The sequence below is a fragment of the Callithrix jacchus genome, chromosome 3 (assembly GCF_049354715.1).
Source record: "Callithrix jacchus isolate 240 chromosome 3, calJac240_pri, whole genome shotgun sequence".
Taxonomy (NCBI): Eukaryota; Metazoa; Chordata; class Mammalia; order Primates; family Cebidae; genus Callithrix; species Callithrix jacchus.
In genome coordinates, this window is record NC_133504.1 from 126,313,561 (window position 1) to 126,320,226 (window position 6,666).

Sequence of the window (6,666 nt, forward strand, 5' to 3'; positions counted from 1 at the left end):
ATTTTGTTACACAATACCATGTATGTATATTAAAAATACATATATACAAAACAAAATTTATATTTAACAAGAACACATACAATGAAATTATACACAAGAACACATAGTATGGTTACTTATGGGTAGAGGAAAGTGGAGAATTGGGAATGGGAATAAATTTAAAAAGAGAAGAGCCTTACATGGACCAAAGATGATAAAATACATGAACTAAAGAGTATTATAAATGTAATTAAACTAACCTTCTGCACTTGATCCAACAAGAAAATTATATTCTAACAGATATAGAAATAGGCTCTGAAACCTCAAAATGCTATGCTGTGACTTTATGATTTCATTCCTATATGAGGATCCTTAGGTCTACACTTCCCATGTCATTTTCCAAGAACTCCCATGGTCTGAGCTAACAGTTGAGCAAGGTCAAGAGGATCTTGTGTGGCTCCAAGGAATCTCCAGTGTATACCCTGCAGGGTTCCTGGTGCCCAGGAACCAGAAACCCAAGGACAAGGCTAGAACTTAGCATTGTCTTTATGCTATTGAAAAGTAGCCTATTTCGTTATTTACTCTTGGGATGCCAGCCAATTCTAACCATTTTTGGAGGAGGAAAAAGGATAATAGCTCCACCTACATTAGACTAATTTGGGTCCTGCTATTTTATCATAGCCCCCACCTAGGAGAGAGCAGAGGCATATTTGATGCTATTGGAGGAAATCCTGCTCTTTCCAAGTTGTTAAAGAACTACTCTCTAAGGAACTAAATTAGTTCCAAATGGTTAGAATAAAGATTGGTTCAAGAGGGATGTTATTTGATTCCTGGTATCACAGAGCTAAGCCTAGACTTAGATAGCTTCACAATCTCCAACTAACAAAGATAACTATAAAATGATAAAGGGGTGAATTCAGCAAGAGGATATAACAATTTTAAATATATATGCACCAAACACTGGAGCACCCAGATATATGAAGCAAATATTTTTAGAGCTAAAAAACGAGACAGGCCTCAATACAATAACAGTCAGATCTTCCATACAGATTAAAGAAATATTGGACTTAATCTGCACTATATACCAAATGAATCTAATAGCTATTTACAGACTGTTTTATCAAATGGCTGCAGAATATACCTGCTTTTGCTCAGCACATATATTATTCTCAAAGATAGATCATACATAGGTCAAAAAACAAGTCTTAAAACACTTTAAAAATGAAATATTATAAAGTATCTTCTGTGATCACAATGGAATACAAACTAGAATTAATAACAGGAATTTGAGGAACCATGTATTTTAGGAAATATGTAGAAAAGTAACAATATGCTCCGGAAAGACTAGTGGATCAATGAAGAAATTAAGAAGACAATTGAAGAATTTCTTGAAACAAATGATAATGGAAACACAATGTACCAAAATCTATGGGATACAGCAAAAGCAGTATGATGAAGGAAGTTTATATCTAATTAGTGACTACATCAAAAAAAAGAAAAAATTACAAATAATCTAACAATGTGTCTTGAAGACCTAGAAAGACAAGAGCAAAACAAATCCAAAATTAGTAGAAGAAAAAATAAAGATTAGAACAGCAAGAAATGATACTGAAATTAAAAAATACAAAAGATGAATGAAACAAAAAGTTGGGCTTTTGAAAAGTTAAACAAAACTGATGAACCTTTAGCCAGACTAAGAAAATAACTGAGAGAAGATCCAAATAACAAAATCAGAAATGAAAAAGGAAACATTACAACTGATACTGCAGAAATTTAAAGGATTATTGTGGCTACTATGAGCAACTATATGTCAATAAATTGGAAAATCTAGAAGAAATGAACAAATTCCTAAACACATGGAACCTACTAAGATTGAGCCAGGAAGAAATGGAAGAAATCCAAACCTGGACAAACCCATAACAAGTATTGAGATCAAAGCCGTAATAAAAAATTTCTCCCAGTAAAGAAAAGCCCAGGACCTGATGGTTTCACTGACAAATTCTACCACACATATAAACCATTAATACCAATTCTACTCAAACTATACAAAAAAAATAGAGGAGGAGAGGAATACTTCAAAAACCATTCTATGAGGCCAGTATTATCCTGATACCAAAACCAAAGACACATCAAAAAAAGAAAATGATAGGCTATCTCTGATGAAGACTGATGCAAAAATCCTCAACAAAATATTAGCAAACTGAATTTAACAATACATTAGAAAGATCATTCATTAGGACCAAGTGGGATTTATCCCTAGGACATGAGGATGGTTCAACATATGCAAATCAGTCAATGTGATACATCACATCAACAGAATGAGGAAGAAAAACCTTTATGATCATTTCAATTGATTCTGAAAAGCGTTTGATAAAATTTAACATCCCTTCATGATGAAAACCATCAAATAACTGAATATAGTAAGAACATACTTCAACATAATAAAAGCCATATATGACAGATATACAGCTAGTATCATACTGAATGGGGAAAAAACTTAAACTTTTTCCTCTAAAAACTGAAACATGACAAGGATGCCCACTTTCACCACTGTTAGTCAACAAAGTATTGGAAGTCTGAGCAATGGCAATCAGACAAGAGAAAAAATTAAAGGGCATTCAAATTGGAATGGAAGAAATTATTCCTGTTTGAAGATGATATAAACTTATATTTGGAAAGCCCTAAAAGAGTCCACCAAAAAACTATTAGAACTGATAAATTCAGTAAAGTTGCAGGACACAAAAATGGGATACAAACATTAGTAGCATTTCTATGTGCTAATGGTGAACCATCTGAATAAAAAATAAGAAACATAATTCCATTTACAATAGCCACAAATAAAATTAAATACCTAGGAATTCACTTAACCAAAGAAGTGAAAGATTTCTGTAACAAAAACTATAAAGCACTGATGAAAGAAATTGAAGAAGACACCAATAAACAGAAAAATAGTTCATGTTTATGAATTGGAAGAATTGTTGTTAAAATGTTCATACTACCCAGTGCAATCTACTGATTTAATGTAATCTCTATCAAAATACCAATGACATTCTTCACAGAAATAGAAAACGCAATCCCAAAATTTGTATGGAACCACAAAAGACACAGAATAGCCAAAGCTATCCTAAACAAAAATAATTAAACTGAAGAAATCACATTACATGATTTCAAATTATGTGACAGAGCTATTGTAACCAAAACAGCATTGTACTGGTATAAAAATAGCCACACAGAGCAATGAAACAGAATAGAGAAACCAGAAACAAATCTGTACACCAACAGTGAACTCATTTTTGACAAAGGCCCCAGATCATACACCAGGGAAAAGTCAGTCTCTTCAGTAAATGGTGTGGGAAAAACTGGATATCCATATGCAGAAGAATGAAACAACACACCTATCTCTGGCCATATACAAAAATCAAAATAGATTAAAGACTTATGTCTAAGACCTCAAATTATGAAACTGTTACAAGAAAACATTGGGGAAAATCTCCCGAATATTGATCTGGGCAAAAATTTCATGAGCAATACCCCAGAAGCAGAGGCAACCAAAGCAAAAATGGACAAATGGATCACATCAAGTTGAAAAGCTTCTGTACAGCAAAGAAAACAATCAACAAAGTGAATAGAAAACCCACAGAATCGTAGAAAATATTTGCAAACTATCCATCTGAGAAGGGATTATTAAACAGAATATATAGGGAAATCAAACAACTAAAGGAAAAAAAATCTAATAATCTGATCCAAAAATGGGCAAAAGATTTGAATTTCTCCCAAGCAACACCAAAAGTCAGCTTCACACTCAAGAGAGAACACTACATCTCTTCCTCATGGGTTTCGGTACTCTACACATGCAGAGAAACTTCTCTAGTAAAAACTATAGAAATGATCCCTGAAAGTATAGTCTTGATTTGAATTTCTCAAAAGACATTTCTCAAAAGATGACATAAAAATGGCAAACAGGCATATGCTCAACATCACTGATCATCAGAGAAATGCAAATCAAAATTACAATGAGATATCTCATCTCAGTTAAAATGGCCTATATCCAAACGACAGGCGATAACAAATGCTGGCAAGGACATGGCAAAAAGGGAACCCTCGTACACTGTTGGTGAGAATGTAGATTAGTACAACCACTATGAAGAACAGTTTGGAGGTTCCTCAAAAAACTAAAAATAAAGCTAACATATGATCCAGCAATCTCACTTCTGGGTATATATCCAAAAGAGAGGAAATCAGTATATTAAAAAGGTACCTGCACTCCCACGTTTACCACAGCACTCTTCACAATACCCAAGGTTTGGAAGGAACCTAAGTGTCCATCAACACAGGAATGGATGAAGAAAATTTTGGAGGAGGGTCCAAGATGGCCAAATAGAAACAGTTTCCATCTGCCACTCCTAGCAAGACCTATACAGAAGGCAGGTGATTTCTGCATTTCCAACTGGTGTACCCAGATCATCTCACTGGGACTGGTGCGACCCATGGAGAGAGAGAAGCAGGGTGGGGCATCACTTTACCCAGGAAGTGCAGGAAGCCAGGGGACTTCCCTCCCCCACCCAAAGGAAGCACCAAAGGAAGTGGTGTGGGACTGTGCTAGCTGCCTGAGGTACTATGCTTTTCCCATGGATTTTGCAATCCATAAATCAGGAGATTCTCTGGTGGGCCAGACCACCAGGGCCCTGGATTTCAAGAACAAAACTGGGCAGCTGTTTGGGCAGGCAATGAGCTGCAGGAGTTTTTTCATACTCCAGCAGTGCCTGGAACTCCAGTGAGACAAAAAAATCATCTACTCCCCTGGGAAAAAAGGTCTGAAGCCAGGGTCCCGCTCCCATGGACTCCAAAAAGCTAAGAACCACTGTCTTAAAATTTTCACTGCTGGCACAGCAGTCTGGAGTCAGCCTGGGATGACTGAATTTGGTGCCAGGAGGAACGACCTCCATTACTGTGGCTTTAGTAGGCGGTTTTCCCCTGACAGTGCTAAAGAGACTGGGAGGCTTGTACTGGATAGAATTTACCATGGCACAGCAAAGCGGCCATGGGCAGGCTGCTGCTCTAGATTCCTCCTCACTGTACAGGGCATCTCTGAAGGAAATCCAGCAGCCCGAGTTAAAGGCTTACAAATAAAACTCTCATCTCCCTGGGAAAGAGCACCTGTGGGGAGGGGCAGCTGCAGTTTCAAGTTCGGCAGACTTAATCTTTCCTACCTGCCTGCTCTGAAGAGAGAAGCTTATCCTGACAAGGGGAATTATCCCAGCACAGTACACAAGCTCTGCTGAGGGGCAGACTGCCTCCTCAAGCAGGTCCCTGACCCTCCAGGGCTCCTGACTAGGAGAGACTTCCCAACAGGGATCAAGAGACATCTCATACAGGAGGGCTGACTGGCATCAGGCTGGTGACCCTCTGGAACAAAGCTTCCACAGGAAGGAGCAGGCAGCAGTCTTTGCTATTCTGCAGTCTCCACTGGTGATACCCAGGTGAACAGGGTCTGGAGTGTATCTCCAGCAAACTAAAACAAACCTGCAGAAGAGGGAGCTGACTGTTAGAAAAAAACTAACAAACAGAAAGTAAGAACAATGAAATTAAAAAAAAAAAAAAAAAAAAAAAAGATCCCCCCTCCGACACACACACAAAACCCTATCCAGAGATCATCTGCCTCAAAGGTCAAAGGTAGATTAAACCACAAAGATGAGGAAAAACCAGCACAAAAATGCTGACATATCCAAAATCCAGAATGCTCTTCTCTTCAAAAGATGGCAATGCCTCTCCTACAAGGGCACAGAATTAGACAGAGGATGAGATGGATGAATTGACAGAAGTAGGCTTCAGAAGGTAGGTAATAACACAATCCTCCAGCTAAAGCAGCATGTTCTAACCCAATGCAAAGAAGGTAAGAACCTTCATAAAAGGTTACAGGATCTGATAACTAGAATAACCAGTTTAAAGAGGAACATAAATGACCTGATGGAGCTGAAAAACACAGACCTAGAACCTTGTGGTATACAAGTATCAATAGTCAAATCGATAAAGGAGAAGAAAGGATATCAGAGTTTGAAAACCACCTTGCTGAAATAAGACCTGCAGACAAGTTTAGAGAAAAAAAGAATAAAAAGCAATGAACAAAGCCTCTAAGAATTATGGGACTATGTAAAAAGACTGAACCTATGATTGACTGAACCTGAAAGAGATGGGGAGAATGGAACCAAGTTGGAAAACACACTTCAGGCTATTATCCAGGAAAACCTCCCCAAACTAGCAAGACAGGCCAACATTCAATCTCAGGGACTACAGGGAACACCACTAGATTCTCCACAAGAAGATCACCTCCAAGACACATAATCATCAGATTCTCCAAGGTTGAAATGAAGGAAAAAATGTTAAAGGCAGTCAGAGAGAAAGATCAGGTCACCTACAAAGGGAAGCCGATCAGACTAACAGTGGATCCTTCAGCAGAAACCCTATAAGCCAGAAAAGGGTGGGGGCCAATATTAAACATTCTTAAGTAAAGAATTTTTAACCCAGAATTTCATATCCAGCCAAACAAAGCTTCATAAGTGAAGGAGATATAAAATCCTTTCCAGACAAGAAAATGCTAAGGGATTTCATCACCATCAGGCCTGTCTTGCAAGAGCTCCTGAAGAAAGCACTAAATATGAAAAGAAAACACTGGTACTAGCCACTGCA

At 37.7% G+C, this 6,666-nt stretch overlaps 1 pseudogene; it reads right to left on the bottom strand.

Moving 5' to 3' along the window:
- Positions 1 to 3,732: 3,732 nt before the first annotated feature.
- On the bottom strand, positions 3,733 to 3,887 carry LOC118152428 (small nucleolar RNA U3; annotated as a pseudogene).
- Between the last annotated feature and the right edge of the window lie 2,779 nt (positions 3,888 to 6,666).